We start from the raw sequence: 19,181 nt of genomic DNA on the forward strand, positions 1-19,181 counted from the left end.
ACCCTTCTGATAGCATGCAGGAGAGAAACAACAACAGAGAGAGAGAAAGTCTACCACGAGGGAAAGAAGCCAGAGAAAGGGAAAGGTTGAGAAGTAAGAGACAGGGATCAAAGATGCAGGAAGAGGAGATGGAGTTGGGGTGACAGATATAGGAGCAAGCATCCAACACCCAACGCATTTACTTGGCAATGGCAAAGGCCATTATCCCCATTTGACTGATAGAAAACTAAGGCTAAAACAGATGAAATCCTGTGTACTTATGGGCCCCAGGGAAGAATGTGTGAACTGGGACGCCACAGAAATTCAAACAGGAAAGGCTCTGGCACTCGCATTCTAAACATATTCTGCCTGATGACTGGTGATGTCATCAATGCCCGAGAGGGTTAAATCTACCTGGCAACTGGTGATGTCATTATTCCCACTAAGGGTCTAAATTGGAGATGTCATTAGTTCTACTCAATCTGTAGGGTAACGGATGACATCACTGACTGGTAATAATGAGCTTCCTTTTGCTGAGGATGTTCTATGAGCTGCATGCCTGTACTAAGTGAGCACTTTAATAGCTGGTGATAGATATTTAGCACTTACTATGTGCCTGGCACAGTGCTAAGTCCTTAAATGTATTAATATATTTGTATTAAACGTATTACTGTATTAAACTCTAAGTATTAGGTACTAGTGTCATACCCATTTTACAGATGAGGACACTGAGAGAAGGCAGCCCAAGATTGGACAGCTAGAAATCATCAGAGCCCAGATTTGAACCCAAGCAGTCTGGCTCCTGCACTTGGAATGTGAATCACTCTATGAAACTACAGGAGAGTGGCCAGGACCCAGGAAACCAATTCAGAGCCCTCCATCTGTCTTCCATTCCAAGTCTGCCACTGAGGGTCCTCAGGAGAAAACCCAAATTCATTTCCTTGACAGTCAAGGCATCTCCACCAGGCATCCATCTCCACCCCAGCACTAGAATTGTCCCCATTAAGTTGTGAGCCTAGAGCTGTCAGGGGCCAGATATGACTCTACTGTGGGTATAGCAAAAGCTGTACTAGAGAGGGGACTCAGAAAATAGGGGTGATAGAATATCAGGATGGATGTATCAGGGAAAAAGGAAATGGGAACAAAGAAGCATTCCAAGTTCCCAGACAAGGAGAGGGATTTCCGCAGGCCGGCACAGACCTTATTATTCTTCATTCATAATTGCCTTGTTATGCAGAATCTGAATAATGGGCAGCACAGGTGTGGGATAAAAGTCATCAGGGAGCTAAGTTCATGGACCAAAGTAAAATGTTGGAGCTGAGAGGGGAGGAGACAGGAGAACCAGCGAGGGGGTTGCTCTATGGAAGAGAATCTAGGGGGACTTTTTTGGTAAGATTTTATTTTTAAGTAACTCTACACCCAATGTGGGACTCTAACTCACAACCCCAAGATCAAGAGTCACATGCTTTACTGACTGAACCAGAAAAAAAATTGGGGGAGCAGCTACTGTGCCTAGTGGGAATAGCAGTTTTACTTTCTCTTTTAATTGATTTTTTTTTTTACTTTTTAAAGAGTTATATATTTATTTTTTTGTTTATTTATTTAGAAAGCAAGCAGTGGGAGGGGCAGAAGGAAAGGAAGAGAGAGTGTCAAGCAGACTTCCCACTGAGCACGGAGCACCAGGTGGGACTTGATCTCACAACCCTGAGATGGCAACCTGAGCCAACGCCAAGAGCCACGGTGTTCCAAGTCTTACTAGTGAGAAAAGAGGGGACAAAGAGCATGCTAAATGTACAATGGGTCCTGACTATAATCCTGCCTGGGACCTTTTCTCTCTGTGGTAAGGATCTGAATGGTTCCAGTATTTTATTTTTGGTTGCTGGGCTGTTGTTTTCCTGCATGTGACTCAGAGCTAGAAGTGGCTCTGAGACAAGGGCATGCTGGTGGCCTCTTGAGGGTCAAAGATGAATGATGGGTCCAGTTCTGCAACCGCAAATATTTACTGAGCGCCTACTATGTGCCAGGCCTATTCTAAAGCAGGAGTCAGCACACTTTTCTTCTGGAAAGGGCCAGACAGTAAATATTTTCAGCTTTGAGGGTCACGTCATCCCTGCTGTAACACTTGGTGCCCTTACAGCAGGTCAACCACAGTAGATAATATGTAAATGATGTGTCTGGCTGTGTTTCCCTAAATCTTTGCTTACACAGACAGGACGTGGGAGGATCTGACCTGTGGACCAGAGTTTGCAGACCCCTGTTCTGGAAGCTGAGGAAATGGAGGTTACAGGGACATAATCCCAGCCCTCATAGAACTCAGAGCACGATCTACTACACACAGGCAGAGAGAAACCGCTCACACCTAAGTTAGATCCCATCCTTCCTCTGCTCAAAATCCACCCCTGGCACCAGTTTCACTCAGTTAAAGCAAAGTCCTCACCAGGGCCCACAGGCCCTACACCATCTGGCCCCCTTTGTCCCCTCTCTGACATCATCTCCTGCCATCTCTCCACAGCTTCCTTTGCTCCAAACACACCCGACTCAGCCCTGCCTCAGGGTCTTTGCATATGCCATTCTCTCTTCTGGTATGCTCTTCCCCTAGCTAACCATGTGGCCCCCTCCTCTCTTTCTAGTCTTTGCTCAAGATACTACCTTCTCTGTGAGGACATTTCTGAGCACTTTTCCCCCCGGACTCCCGATACCTCTCACCTGCTCAGCCTATTCTTTCTTTTCTTCCTTCTTTCTCTCTTTTTCCTTCCTTCCCTTTTCTTCTCTTCCCTTCCTTTCCCTTTTCTTCCCTTCCCTTCCCTTCCCTTCCCTTCCCTTCCCTTCCCTTCTCCTCCCCTCCCCTCTCCTACCTTCCCTTCCCTTCCCTTTCCTTTCCCTTTCCCTTTCTTCCTTCCTTCCTTCCTTTCACCATAGTATCCTCCATCCTGCCAGTAGTTTGCTTATTACATTCATTATTTATTCTCTGATGCCCCTGACTAGAATGTCAGCTCCGTGCTGGTGGGGGTTTTTGTCCGTCTTGTCCTCTGCCATCCCCAGTGCCTACAACAGAGCCTAGCAGACAGGAGACGTTCAATACACTCTCGCTGAATAAATGAGTGTGTTCTGGTGGTAGACACAGACTGAACAAGAAAACATATAATTATAGAGAACATTGGCAAATCAGGGTAAGGAAGGGCTATGAAGAAAAAGTCTAAGAGGATGAAAGAAGGCATGGGCCTGGGCTATTTTAGCAAGGGAGTCAGGGAAGGTTTCTTGAGGTGGTGACATTTGGAATAGAAGGATGATAGGACAGTTGGTACTCTGAGTAAATGAAAGAATGGACAGGTGTGTAACTGATGGGATAAATGAATAATTGGATGAGCAAATAAATAAATGGATAAATGAGGAAATGGATAACTGGATGGGGGAATAAATGAATGAATGGAGTGTATACACGATCAATCAATAAATAAATGGGCAGATGGATGGAAGAATCAATTAATGCATAAATGGACCAACAGATGAATGAATGGACTGATGGACAGATGGATGGATAATAAATGGTCTTTCGTGCCCCCGTACCTTTGCATATGCTATACCTTCTGCTTGTTCTTCCTTCTCTTCATCTCTCTACTCCAGGAACTCCAGGACAACTTCCCAAGGCCCAGTCTTTGTTGGGTGTATAAAAGGCTCCCTAATCAGGGCACCTGGTTTTCTCAGTCAGTTGAGTGTCTGACTCTTGGTTTCGACTTAAGTCATGATCTTGGGATGGTGAGATCAAGCTCTGTGCTCCATGCTCACCAGAGAGTCAGCTTGAAGATGTTCTCCCTCTGCCCTCCCCTCCATAAATAGATAGATCTTAAAAAAGAAAGAAAGAAAGAAAGAAAGAAAGAAAGAAAGAAAGAAAGAAAGAAAGAAAGAAAAAGGCTCCCTAGTCTCACTCCACTCCCACCCTCTGCCTGGCCACCATATCCTCTCCCTCATACTGATGCTCTGATCACACTCGGTTAGAACGATCTGTCTGCTGCTAGCTTCGCAGCCCCAGCAGCCCCTCTAGAGCTGGACCTGACTCCAAGTCATGTCTGTGTTCCCATTATAGCCAGCATCCCACTGGTACATGAAGTGAGGAGGGTCTCCAGAGATGTATGCTGTGCCTATGGGGAGGTATAAAGTCTAGAGTCAGATGACTCTGACAATATTGCTGTCTGGGGGGGGGGGATGTACAGATCTGAATCTGGGACTTGCATGTATTGGGTGTCTCTGAGTGAAGGACCTCCAAAGAGGCAGGTCTGTATCTCTTGCATCTCACCTGGTCCTCAAAATACCCAGAGTCCAGGATCCATAGACTCCCCCATGCTGTGTGATCTTGGGCAACTGCCTTTCCCTCTCTGGGCTTCAGCAAATGGAAGGAATCAGACAGCCATTTCAAGGCCCTTGTTCAATGCCAACCTTCTCAGAGTCCTCACCTACTCTCTTCCTTCTTGTGTTGCTGCCCGGATCACCCTGGATTGTATCCCTCTCTGCCTCCTCTATCAGCTTGGAGACTTTAGAGGACAAGTCTTGGGTTTGGCCAATGTCCCTGATACCAGTATCTCCACAATGGTCAAGGTCAGACTTGTTGGGTTCCTGGGATCTCCCAGCACAATATCTGGAAAACATGCTGCCTCACAAGAAGGTTGTTGACTAAGAAAATGAATGGATGTATGACTTCTGTCACCTGCCGAACTCCTATTATACTTCTCAAAAATTCCCTCCTCTGAGAAGGCCTTTCTGACTCCTCCTGCCTGGCCAGATAATAACTGTTCATATTTTTATGGTACTTGTTATGTCCTAGGCATCCTAAATGCTTTCTTATACTTATATGTTGCATCATTTAACTCCCAGCAAGCATCGAGACTCAGATTCTATTGTTTCTTTCCCTGCTATAAATGAGAGAAATTTCTCTAACTTGCAGAATACAGCCGAAGTGATGGGATGTCACTTTCATAATGAGGTTTTAAAATACTGGGACCTCTATCTTGCTAGCTGACTCTCTCCAGGTGGTCTTGACGAAGCAAGTGGCCGCATTTAAGGCCGAAGGGCAAGGAAGGGAGGTTGGTCTCTAGCCAGCAGCCTGAAAGAAGCTGAATCCTGCCAACAACCATGAGAACGAGCACAGACTGACCCTTTCTAGCTGAACGATGAGATGAGTGCGCTCCCAGCAACGTTTTGATTACGACTTTGTGGGAGTCCCTGAAGCAGAGGATCACTACAACTATTTTTTTTCTATTTATTTATTTGACATAGAGAGATCACAAGCAGGCAGACAGGCAGGCAAAGAAAGATGGAGAAGCAGGTTCCCTGCTGAGCAGAGAGCCCAATGCGGGACTCGATCCCACAACTCTGGGATCATGACCTGAGCCGAAGGCAGAGGCTTTAACCCACTGAGCCACCCAGGCACCCACTACAACTATTTTTGAAAAACATTATTTTCTTTTCAAGTGAAAACTACTTTAATTACATAAGATGGGGGGAGGGAATCAAACACTAGTATAACATTTCACCTGACCAGCATCCTACATCTCCCTTCCAAACCACACGTACCCCTGATAATATTGGGTGTCTATTCTTCTTCTAAAAAAATCTACTACATAATTTCCTGTTTCCTGACCTACAGAAACCATGAGCTTACAAATGTGTGCTGTGTTAAGTCACGTAGTTTTGTCCATTGGGGGATCATTTGTTATGCGCAGATAGAGAACCAATACAGGTTTGGGTATTAAAGCACGGAGAGGTGAAGAAACTTGCCCCTGATCACACAGCTAGAAAGGGGCAGAGCTGGGATCTAAACACAGGCTGCCTGACTCGAAAGTTTATGCACGTAACCATACTGCTCTGATGCTTTTTAAGCCCATCACACTCACACAAATATTCTAGGCATCTCTAGCCTTTACAAATGTCCCTGGGCCACCTTACCTGCCTAGAACTCATGTATTCACTGCCAGTCAGACAGCCCTTCCAGGACCTCCTGCTCCCACTCTGGGGTCCCATAGCTCCACCCCTCCCCTGTCCTACTCTGACTCCCCTGGGTCATCCCATCTGGGGCTGGCACTGCCTGGACCTCAAGACTGGGAACTCTGGAAGGCCCGGACTGGATCCGATTTAGCACCTTGTCCCTGTGTTCCCCAACATGGAGCCAGGTGTGCTAGGATCTGCCAAAAACCGTGACTTGTTTATGATCAATTTCATCCTTTACCAAGTACATATGTCTCTGGAAGAGGGTGCTAATTATAGCTGCCCTTTCCTGGGAGCCTGTATGCACCGGCTCCAGTTTAAATCTTTTATATACATGAGCTCATTCAGATGGCACATCAGCGCTGGGAGGCGGGCTCTGTCGATGGCCCCATGTCGCAGAGGAAGGAATCCTGGCTGGGAGCAGGGAGCCTCTCATCCACTGATACTCTGTTCCTGAGTAGACCCCCCGCCCCCAAGAGGGGCCCACTACCGTGACCTCGGGGTCACCAGTCCCCAGTCTGCACCCTGGACAGCTCACTCAGAAGGCAGGTTCCTGGGCCCCACCTCAGACACACCAGCTAAGGAGATCTGGGTAGGGCCTGGGGATCTGCATTTTTACAAATTCCCAGGAGATCTCGTGGCCCCTTGAGTGTGGTTCTAGATCACACTCAATCCAAAACACTTGACATCATCCTTGATTCCTCTCTTCTCCTTAACCCCTCCATCCAGTCCAGCCGCAGGGACTGTCGACTTGACCTTTGGAATGTATCCGGAGTCTGACTCCTTGTTGCCATTGCTCTAGTTTAACCAACCTGCCATGGTCTCCTGCCCGGACCCCTGCAGTCACCTCCTCTCTGGTCTCCCTGCTTCAGTAACTTGCCTCCCTTGGGCTATTCCCCAGGTCAGCTCATGTCCCTTCTCTTCTCAGAGCCCTCCAGTTGTTCCCAGCTCATTCCAAGTAAAAACAAAGTGCTTACCTTGACCGCAAGACCCAGAAGGATACAGCCCCATCCCCTCCTTGATCTCACCTCCCTCCCTCTCCACCTTACTCCCTCTACTCCATACATACCTCCTTGCTGTTCCTTGGACACACCTAGTATGCTCCCACCTCAGGACCTTTGCACAGGCTGTGTCCCCTCCCAGAATCCCCATGGATCACTCCCTCTATTCCTTCAAGTCTTTGCTTAAATGTAACCTTGGCAATGAGACCTTCCCTGGCCACTTTGTTTAATAGCATACCAGCCCCCAGGTAGCCCCGATCCCTTTCACCTGCTGTCCTGTTTCTGTTTTTAGAAACATATTATATAATTTACTTATTTCCAACATATTATATCACTTACTTATTTACTGTGTTTGTTATTTATTGTCTGTCTGTCTTTGACTATAAAATACCACCCTACAGAGGGTGTGGACTCTGCTTCGTTTACTGCTCTGTTCCCAGCACCTGACATTTGCACACAGTGAGTGTTCCGTAAATATCTGTTGCGTGATTGAAATAAACCCTTTAAGAAATTCTGCTTAAGGATGCCTGGGTGGCTCAGTCAGTTAAGCGTCTGCCTTTGGCTCAGGTCATGATCTCAGGGTCCTGGGATCGATTTCTGCATCAGGCTCCTCGCTCAGCAGGGAGTCTGCTTCTCCCTCTCCCTCTGCCCCTTCCTAGGCTTGTGCTCTCTCTTGCTCACTCTCTCTCCCAATCTCTCCCAATCTCAAATAAATAAATAAAATAAAATCATTTTTAAAAAATAATGAAGATTCTCTCTCTCTCTCTGCCCTTCCCCCCACTCACTAGCACTCTCTTTCTCTAATAAATGAGTAAATCTTCAAAAGAAAACATGACTCTAAAAAAAAAAGCAAGGAAGGAAGGAAGAAAAAAGAAATTCTGTTCAAGGGGTGCCTGGCTGGCTCGGTTGAAAGAGCATATGACTGTTGATCTCACAGTCCTGAGTTCAAGCCCCCTGTTGGATATAGAGATTACTAATAATAAATAAATAAACTTATTTTCTGTGTGCCCTGTATTTTACTTGATCTCTTTTAGCCTATGCTGATTTATAATACAGAATAATAAATAAATAAACTTTAAAAAAAAGAAATTCTGCTCAAGCTGGTAGGATGATGGGAAACTTTTGTTTCCTGGTTACTTTTACAGGCTGCTTGCATTTTCTAAAACAAAAATCATGACCTTATAACCAGGAAGAGAGAAAAGGCCACTGAAGCTATTTTTTACACATTATTTCCTTTTCAGATTAAAACAATTTTAATTACGCAAGGTGGGAAAAAATTCAAATAAGAGGGTAATGTTTCCTTTGACCTGCACCTTCCTTCCCAGGTCCCCTTTAGATGGATCCCCTCATAATATTTTGGTGTGTACTCTTCCAAAAACACATACTATTTATTGACATCTGGGAGCCCCCACCTGTGTTTGTAAATAAACACAGCCACGCTCATTGGCTGATGCATCTATGGCTGCTTCCACGCCACCAGAGCAGAGCTGAGGAGTTATGCTAGAGATTATACAAGGCTCGAAGATGTAAATATTTACTATTATAGACCTTACAGGAAATGTTTGCCAACCTCTGATTTATATAGATAGATAAACAAGTAACTGAAAAATATTTCCTGTGATTTCTTGTGTTTAGGAAATAGGATCATACTTGGTATACTGCAATTACTGTTCTTTTTGTTTTTTAAGATATTCATGTGTTTACTTATTTGAGAGAGAGTGAGAGCAAGAGAGATCACAGAGGCAGAGGGAACAGACTGGTCGCTGAGCAGGGAGCCCGACGTGGGGCTCAATCCCAGGATGCCAAGATCATGACCTGAGCCAAAAGCAGATGCTTAACTGACTGAGCCACCCAGGGTGCCCAGAACTTACTTTTCTTATTTAACAATATGTCATGGGGAACTTTCTGGACCCCTATATTTAAGTTCACTCTAATCTTTTTCACATCTGCATGGCATTCCAACATCAGTTTGTAGGACCGTTGACCTGTTTCCGAATGGGGCTTTCCATGGTCTTCCGTCATGCCCTTCTACAAATGACAATCCAGCAAACACCCTTCCTGCTGCTTCATGCACATGCACAGATATCGCTGAGTCAGCATATAAAGCAGCTAAGCATTTCATACGTGTTGCCAAACTGCCACCCACAACAATCCTAGTTTCCTTTTCAGGAAAGAAACCAACCAGTCAGGTATTTATGATGGGCTAATCTGCCACAGGTCCCATACCTCCGGGAGGTCCACCTGTAATTTCCTGACCCTCGAACACACTCAATTTTTGCTCAATCCTTTGAACTGACTGGTCCTTCTCCACCCTTGTCTACCTGGCGAAATGCTGTGAGGGCCTCAAGATCCAGCCCAGATGATCAGATGGACTTTTGTGGCATTAATTGTGCACTGATCCCAGAGCCCAGCAACCGCGTTTCCAAGTACCCACAGAACTCGAACTCAGGTGATATATGAAGGTGTGTCCAAAACTGACCAAGGTCGCCTTGCGGGTGGGACTGGGAACACAGAGACCATCACCATCACGGGCCCTGCTGCTTGGGGAGTGGGTAAGTAAAAGGGAGTGGATTCCCCCAGGTGTTCTAGAAGCAGTAAATCAGTGTTACGTATGACAATGGGCGACATAAGGCTGAGTGGAAAAAGTAAGAAACAGAACTGGGTCCGACGGCACAATTTAAAAGATAAAATGCATCTTTCATATCAATGTAGAGGATAGAGTTACACAAAGCAGACTGGCTGGTTTGCAAGTGTTAGCTCGTACCGAGAGAGGCATGAACACAATGTGTTGGGTTTGTCCAGGAGTGGGGCCGGTGGACTGAGGGGGTGGGGGGAGAAAAAAGAAGGAAAAACAGGGATACGGACAAAGGACAGCAAGACAAGAACTGAAAATATGACATAACTCTATGCGCCCAGCTTTGCACACACCCATCCACAAAGGATCCATCTCAGGGGTCCCTCTCTTCTTGGAGGCCCCCCAGCCTTCCCCAGCCAGAAGCAGTCACCCGGCTCTCAGTTCCCACAAGTGCCTTTGGCTGCCTCGGGTAAATCATGCATTTCCCTAGACTGAGACTCTGACTGTCTCCCCAACCATCACACAGATAGTCTGAGGGCAAGAAACCAATCGGTGCCTCGATTTTCCTAATCCACAAGAAGGGGAATCATGACAATGCTAAGAGTATCCACCCTAGTTGCTGAAAGGTTAAATTGATTCCTACCCTGTGCTTAGTGCAGGGATTCTAGCATGTTGCAAATACTCAATAAATGTCGCCAGCTATTATTATCATATTAATATCATTGCTATTATTGAGATGGGCTTCCCGACATTGGGAAAGTTCTCCCCTCACCCCCCAATGCCTCCTTTTCCAGGAAGCCTTCCAAGATTTCTTGTAACGAGCCCTGCCCATGCCTGTGGCCCCTCATGGGCAGCCTCTTCCCCCAGGTGCGGGCATTGGCTGCTCACCTGCTGGTCTCTCCCACCGGCCTGGGAGAGACCTGGCACAGACCTGAATTGGGTCACCTTGCCTTCCTTGGATCCCAGCATAGCCTCCAGTGTCTCTCAGGCCTCCGGAATCATCTGCCCACCTGAACGGAACGCAGGCTGGGAAAGCAGATAAGGCAGGTGTATAATTAACGAATATATGACAGGCTATATATGTTAACAGCCTGGTGACAGGGTAGAAACCATAAGTGCTGAGAGTCCCAATCTGGTTTCAGATCACCTCCTGTCCCCTCCCCTACCGCTCGCCTCCACGTTCCCTGCACTCCAGCCTCGTGGTAGATACACCTGCCCCAGGACCCACCTCCAAGCCTCAGCCCAAGCCAGGCAGTGCCCTCACCTTGGGATGTCCTCCCTGCCCCTTCTCACATGCAGACTGTGGCATGAGATGAGATTTGCACATTCAGGGCCCACACCTAAGCCTTGGGAGCCTGCCTTCCTGCACCTGCCCTCCGCACCTTCCCGTTCTTCCCTCCTCCATCAAATAAAACCCAAAAGCTCTTCCACAGAATCATTGCTGGTTTTTTTTTTAAATCAGGCATTTTGAGGTATAATCCATATGCAAATGTATAATTATATCACAGACACCTATATCAGGGAAATTCGCCCTTTCTAGCACACGGTCCTGCGGGTTCTGACAAATGGAAAGAGAGGACCAAGGTACAGGGCGGAGCCATCAGCCCTGAAAGGCCCTCGTGACATTTGTCTGGTTGCTGAGGTCCGCGGCGGCTGGGGCTCGATATGTGAGCACATTTGTGTCTTTCTCTTTAAAAACAAAACCAAAAACGAGGGCACAGAACTCGACAATGCGGATGTATCCAAGTTTATTCCAGCCAATCCATGGTGGGGGGGGGGTTGATGGGCACGTAGGCTGTTTCCAGGGTTTTCCTATTATAAACAAGGAAACGAGAGGAAAGATGAATGTTCCCACTGAATCCTTCTTGTGAACACAGACCAATTGTCTCTCACTAGGGTAGACGCTAACAAGGCTGATGGCTCTTGGGATGTGCATTGTTCCGTAATATTTTACTATGAAACATCTCAAGCATGTAGAAATGTTGCAGGCAGTGGCGGGGGCGAAGTGCCCAGGGGACACAGGGGTAGCCCCTGGCTACATTCTACACTTGGCATTTTCTGTATTTATTTTATGACAGATATATCCATGTATCCCTCCCTCTATCTCAGCGGTTCTGATCCAGGGACAAATCAGGCCGCTCAGAGGACATCTTGCAATGTCTGGAAACAGACTCTTCTATTGTGATGGACTGTGAAGGGGAGGAGAGGTGCCAGGCCCCATCCTACAGTGCTTGGGACGGCCCCCATGACAAAGAATGACCTGGCCCTAAGTGTCCATAGTACCAAAGCTGGGAAACTCTGCTGTCTTGCCACTCCTTAGAATACTTCACAGACTTCAGACACTTTAATTCTAAATAATTCATCACACATTTTATTAGCTACAGTTCATTCTCGGTTTATGGTTCCCTTTAGAGGTAGAATCACAAACAGTAAAATGTAAAGCTCCTAAATATACCAGTCCATGACTTTGGACAAATACATATACAACTATTAGAAAACACAGGGCAGGAGTGCCTCCCTGGCTAGCTGAGTCAGTAGATGGTGCGACTCTCAATCGCGGGGTTGTGAGTTCGAGCCCCATGTTTGGTATAGAGATGACTTAAAAATAAAATCTTAAAAAAAGAAGAAGAAGAAGAAAATACAGAACATTTCCACACCCCAGGAAGTTACCTTTGCTCCTTCCCTGTCAATCCCCACCTTCATCCCCACCACACCACCCCAGGCAACTACTATCCTGATTTTTATCACCATTGATGAGTTTTGTTTGTTCTAGATCTTTTTATAAATGGAATCCCAGTGTGGGTGATCTTTTGTGTCTGGTTTCCTTCATTCTGCAAGACGCTTTTTTTTTTTTTTTTTTTTTTGAGAGAGAGAGCACAAGCAGGTGGAGGGTTCAAGGGAAAGGGAGAAGCAGGCTCCCCACTGAGCAGGGAGCCTGATGCGGGGCTCCATCCCAGGACCCTGGGATCATGACCTGAGCCAAAGGCAGCAGCTTAGCTGACTGAGCCACCCAGGTGCCCCCGCAAAATGGTTCTGAAACTCATCCGTGTTATTGTATGAGTCAGTTATTTGATCTGAGTACTATTCCTCTGTATGAATGTACCTGTGGCTTTATCCATTTTTCTGTTCGTGGATAGCCGGCATATTTGCAGTTTGGGACTATTGTGAAGAAACCTGCTTCCAATATTCTTACATCAGCCTTTCTGCAGGTGTACATTTTTACTTCTCTTGAGGAAACACCTGAGTGAAACTTCTGAGTCATGGAATTGGTGTGGGTTTAATTTAGAAGAAAATGCCAGACTTTTCCCCCACGGTGACTGCAGTAGCTTGCCATTGTTGCTGTGACAATTTCCCACAAACTCAGTGACTTAAAACAGCAGAAATATATTTTCTTCTAGATCTGGAGGTCAGATGTCCGAGGTGGGTCTTACAGGGCTAAAATCAAGGTGCCATCAGAACCATGCCCCTTCCAGAAGGTTCTAAGGGTGAATTTGTTTCTCTGTCCTTTGCAGCTTCTCAAGGCTGCTTTTATCCCATGGCTCGTGGCCTCAGCCCTCCAACATCTGCTTCAGCCAGCACATTTCCTTCTTCTGACCCTGACCTTCCCACTTCCTTCTTACAAAGACCCTTGTGATGATACTCAAGATAATATCCAGGATGAAACCCAAGATAATTGCCCCAACTCAAGACCCTTACTGAATCTCATCAACAAAGTCCCTTTTACCACATAAAGAGATGTTCACAGTTTCTGGAGATTAGACTGTGGATATCTTTCTTATCAGATTATTATTATTATTATTACTAGATATTATTATATGATTAGATAGCATTGTGATGGGATGAGATGAGATGCGATGCTTTTCTTTTTCCCACCAACAGTGTTTGAGAGTTCCGGCTGTTCCCCATCCTTGTGACATTTAACACTGTCTAATATTCGCCATTGTGGGTGTGTTGTGTCTCGCTGTGGTTTTTAATTTGCACTTCCTTGAAGACTAATGATGTTGAACATTTTCTTCATGTGCTTATTGGCCACTTGTAATTTCTCCTTAGGGAAGTGTCTATTCAGATATTTGGCCCATATTTTGAATCAGGTTGTTGGTCTTTTTTCACTGCATTCCAAGAGGGATACGTGCCTTATTTATTTCTTTGACAGAGAGAGACAGTGAGAGAGGTAACACAAGCAGGGGGAGCTGAGCAGGGAGCCCGATGTGGGACTTGATCCCCAGGACGCTGGGATCATGACCTGAGCTGAAAGCAGATGCTTAATGACTGAGCCACCCAGGCACCCCACCTTTTTTTATTTGACTCATTCACTTTATACTCCCGACACCCACACAGGAAGTTCCCAATTTACCCCTCTTTTTTATTCTTCTCTCCCTCTTCAGCTCCCACTCCCCTGCGACCTCAGCAATCCTTGAGACTTTGTGCCTTTAGGGAAAACAAGGCAAATTTTTACAGTTCCTGGGGGAAGGGAACCTTAGTTTTGGGGTCACACTGTCCAACATGGTAGCTGCCAGTCACATGAGTCTGTTCAAGTTTCAATTGAAACCTAAATTGAAAATTAAAGTTCCTGGAGTTTCTGGCTGGCTCAGTTGCTGCAGCGTGTGACTCTGGATCTGAGTCCTGAGTTCAAACCCCAAGTTGGGGTCAGCGGTACCCTTGAAAAAAAATTCAGGGACACCTGGGTGGCTCAGTCAGTTAAGCTGCTGCCTTTGGCTCAGGTCAGATCCCAGGGTCCTGGGATCGAGACCCACCTCAGGCTCCTTGCTCAGCAGGGAATCTGCTTCTCTCTCTGCCTCTACCTGCCACTCTGCCTGCTTGTGTGCTCTCTCTCTCTCTGACAAATAAACAAATAAAATCTTTAAAAAAATTCAATTCCTCAGTCTTGCTAGCCATATTTCAAGAGCTCAGGAGCCACACGAGGCTGGTAGCTACCATTTCCAAGGCACAGATAAGCATTTCCATCATCACAGAAAGTTCTGTAAGTTCTACAGGGAAATCAACCCGTCTCTTGCAGAAGTAACTGCATTTCCTAAGATGACACAGATGCATTATTGTGCCAGACAGCTCAGCCTTACCACTGGGGGTGAGGAAAAGAAGAAAGAAAGAAGAGGCAAGAATGAGGGAAAAAAACATCCAACCATAATAATAATAGTCTGGCACTTGGTAGGTACTCATTACGTTAAAAAAATACACACAGAACTGCCAGCTAATGAGTATTTACTGAGTGCCAGGTACTTTCTTGACCATGTTATCTGACTTATGTTTATCCTCAGAGAAAGACGAGGAGCAAGAGAAAAAGACACTCCAGCCAAGCCCTTTCTTTCCCAAAATGCAGAGGGATTAACTCTTTTTTTTTTTTAAAGATTTTTATTTATTTATTTGACAGAGAGAGATTACAAGTAGGCAGAGAGGCAGGCAGACAGAAAGAGGAGGAAGCAGGCTCCCTGCTGAGCAGAGAGCCTGATGTGGGACTTGATCCCAGGACCCCGAGATCATGACCTGAGCCGAAGGCAGCGGCCCAACCCACTGAGCCACCCAGGCGCCCTGGAGGGATTAACTCTTAACTTCCACACACCTCTTGGAGCCAACCATCCAGGAAGTCTTTCTCCCTTCCTTCATTTCCTTCCCTTCTCTTCCCTTCCCTTCCCTTCCATTTTCTTTCTTTTTTTTTTTAGGGAAATCTTTCTTAAATATGCCATGCACAATGGGTATCCCAGCTGGCTCAGCTGGAAGAACATGCAACTCTTGATCCTGGGGTTTTGAGTGCAAGCCCCATGTTGTGTGTAGAGTTTACAAAAAGAAAAAAAAAATGTGCCATATACTTACACTAAATGGGGTTTATTATCTTTCCTGCCAAACCTGCTCTAATACCTGTATTCTCCCTCTTGATAAATGGCCTCTCTGTATATCCATATATCTAGGTTAGATAACAGGAGCACCCCCATCACTGTCTCTCTCCTCCTTGTTCAACCCTCCCAGCAGCCCACCCCCACCATGCCCTTCTCACCATTCTCTTGGCCCAGCCTCAATTCAGGCATCCTTCCCTCCAACTTGAACACTTACCCTTCCAGGTTTCGAGGTTCTCCCCTCTGGATTGTCCCCCATATGGCACCAGATGGTCTTTATAAACCCAGAGCTGATCCTACTCGTCCCCTACTCACAGTCCTCCCATGGCCCCCCAGTGCTTCTAGGACAATATCCCAGCCCTTCAACTGGCACCGGAAATATAGCTTTCATCTTTGCACAAATACTGCTCCCATTACCCAGAATTCTCTCCCCCTTCCCTGGTGAACTCCTATTCACCCTTCAAATACCCGACTCAAATATCCTTTTTCCCAGGAAGCCTTCTCTGACTCCCTCAGACAGACCAGTATATACCTCCTGTACCCCTGAAGTACCCTTCAAGACCTTAATCACCCACTGGTCTCTCTCCGTTGTGAATTCCTGGCTACCTTTCAATCTTCCTCATGAGAGTGTGACATTCCAGCAAGGAAAAGTCTTACTCATCTTGGTCACCATAACCTCTTGGAAAGGGCCTGGGCATATAGTGTGGGCACTCAGTAAATAGGTGTTGGAAAAAACAATAAATAATAGTTAGCATCAAATGAACACTGTAAAAAATAGTAAGTTTACAGAGGAGACACTAGAAAGTGCCTTCAGTAAGTAATCAAAATGAATATGATTGGTCACAGGCCTCCCAACATCAGGGGCCTTCTGACGTCATGCACCAAGAAGGACATGGAATCACTTCCACAGTGTTCCTGCCCAAAGCACATAACCTGGATCTAATCATAAGGAAAACATCAAACAAATCCAAACTGAGGGCCATTCTATGAAATAAATGACTTGTACTCCTCAAAAGGGTCAAGGTCATGAAAGACAAAAAAAAGACAGAAGCATCACATGTTGGAGAAGACTAAGGAGACACAACCACTAATTGCAATGTGAGATCCCGGATCTGAAAAAGAACAGGACTGAGATATCAGGGAAATTTGAATAAGGTTTGTGGGTTGGTTCACAGGCAGTTTACAAGGTTAGTGTCATGATTTCGATCATTTTATTGTGGTTATGTAAGGGGTTAACCTTTGGAGAAACTTGGGTGAGAAATTATGGGAATTCTCCACATTGTTTTTGCAACTTTTTTGGTGACGTCTGAAATGATCTCAAAATGATCAAAGAAAATGAGCCACATATGGCAAGAACTTTGCACACAACATCTTGGTCTAACATTCTTGATACCATTGTCTCGATTTTGCCAATGTAGGGACGGGCTCAGAGAGAAAGAAGCAAGGGGCAGAGCTGGGGCCTGAGCCCACAGCATCTCACTCCAGTTCCTGCATTCTTAAAAATTCAACAGGAATTTTTTTGAGCACCTACTCCATGCTGGGAATACCACCACGGACAACACAGAGAGTCTCTTTCCTCCTGGATCTCACCTGGCGGTAGAGGAGATGGACAATGAACAAGTAAGCAATAAAATATATGATGTATTATGTAATATCAGGTGGCAGTAAGTTTTTTAAAACGCTGACCAAAGGAAAGAGAGAACACAGACAGACAGGAAATGAACTCTGAGAACAGGAAACGGGAGTACAACGGAGGCAGAGATTTTCAACCTCTGAGCATTGGCTACCTTCTCTTCTCCACGTATCCGAGTTTTACCCACCTGGAGTTGCTCGCTAGAGCCGCCATAACCAGCTCTACAAACTGGGTGGCCCAGACAACAGACATGTTTTTGTCTCACGGTTCTGGAATCTGGAAGCTGAAAACCAAGATGTCGGCTGGGTGGGTTCTTTGTGAGGCTCTGAGGGAGAATTTGGCCCAGGCATCTCTCCCAGCTTCTGGCAGCTTTGGCTTCAGGCATTCCTGACTTGGACATGATGTTTTCTCTGTCTTCACGTTGTCTTCCCTCTGTATGTGTGTGTCTGTGTCCAAGCTCCTGCCCCAGCTGCGTTAGCTACCTCTATCCCCAACATGGGGCTCAAACTCATGACCCTGAGATCGAAAGTCAGAGGCTCCACCAACAGAACCAGGCAGGTGCCCCACAACCTTCCCCTTTTTTACGAGGACCTCAATCCTATTGGAGTAGCTCCCACCCTAATACATACCTTAACTTGATCATTTGCCAAGACCTTACCTCCAAATATGGTCACATTCGTAGGTCCTGGGGGTCAAAACTTCAGTATCATTTTAGGGAGACATAATTCAACCTATCAATCCTCAACTCAAATCATGGTTCCTCCTGATAGTGTTTCTTCCCTGCACAACCCTCACTAATCTGTCTGCTGACCCACAGAGCTCCTCCTCCAGGCTCATTTCCTACAGATGCGTCTGTTCACTTTCATCTGTGTTTTGTGACTGTCCTCTCAGGACAGAGGTCTGTCCTCTCAGCATGATGAGGGCAGTATCAACCATGCCTAATACCCCCTCTGACCCCACAGTGCATCGGTACAAAGAAAGTGCTCATTCTGTGTTTTAGAATGCCTAAACGAATTCATTCGATAAACGCTAATTGATCACCTATGAGGACAAGCTCTGGCTAGTCCCTAGGGAGGCAGCAGTGGACAAGATGGATACAAATCCTGGCCCTTGTGGATTTCACATCCCACTGGGGAGAGAATAAACAAGATAAATAACAAGTCAGATGGTAACACACACTGGATCCTTTTCCTAGGGCTGCCATGCAAAAATGCCATGAGATTGGGTGGCTTAGAACAACAGACATGTGTTATAGGCCTATGGTTGGGGAAGCACAGAAGCCTGAGATCAAGGTGTTGGCGGGGCCATGCCGCCTTCAAAATCCAGAGGAAAGAACTCTTCCTTGCTTCTTCCCAGCCTCTGATAGTCACAGGCGACCATTGGGTGGCCCAGGGAAGGTCTCTCTGTGGAGGGGACACTACAGTCACAGCCTGAAGGAGAGGAGTTAACAACGCTCTCTTAGGAATGATGAATGTAAATTTCATCGCCTGACATTTATGACATTTCCCTTGGCATCTCCGAGGTATTTTAACTTGGTTTTTTTTTTCTTCTTCTTCTCCCTGCTCGTTTCCTGGTTTGAAACTGGAGAGATGAAGAGGGAGTCGTCAGTGAGGCGTGGTTTTCCTAAGAATCTGAGAATTTTTCCACCACGTCGAATTCACTCCATCAGCGGCTCTGAGAAGCTCCAACAGCTGCGAGGCTGAGAAGCCGGTCAGATCCCACTTCCAGAGACAGGCCGGGGGCCCCTCTGTTGTGCGCCAGCTGCCATGGGAGATCGCAGACCATGCCAGCCAACGCCCTTGCCAGCCTTTGTTTGGAAGAACACACCCACAAAAGAGGCTCTTGCCTCCTGAGTGCACAGCTCAAGGCTTTATCACAAAGTGAGCATGCTGGGGAAGCCCGATTCAAAAGCAGAACACTCCAATCCCATCCTCACTTGAAACACCATAGAGGCCAACATTCCTGGTCTCGAATTCCCTATAAAGGGAATTGTGCGGCCGGTTTTCCTTTGGCTTTACGTAATGAACCCACGTGGGCTTATGTTGTAGATTGTTTATGCTCATTTCTGTGCCTCAGGGGTTGGCAAACTACAGCCTGGGGACCAAAACCGGCCTGTTGCTCGTTTTATAAATAAAGTTTTATTGGAACACCGCCACATCTCTTCA

The sequence above is a fragment of the Neovison vison genome, chromosome 7 (genome assembly GCF_020171115.1).
Source record: "Neovison vison isolate M4711 chromosome 7, ASM_NN_V1, whole genome shotgun sequence".
Taxonomy (NCBI): domain Eukaryota; kingdom Metazoa; phylum Chordata; class Mammalia; order Carnivora; family Mustelidae; genus Neogale; species Neogale vison.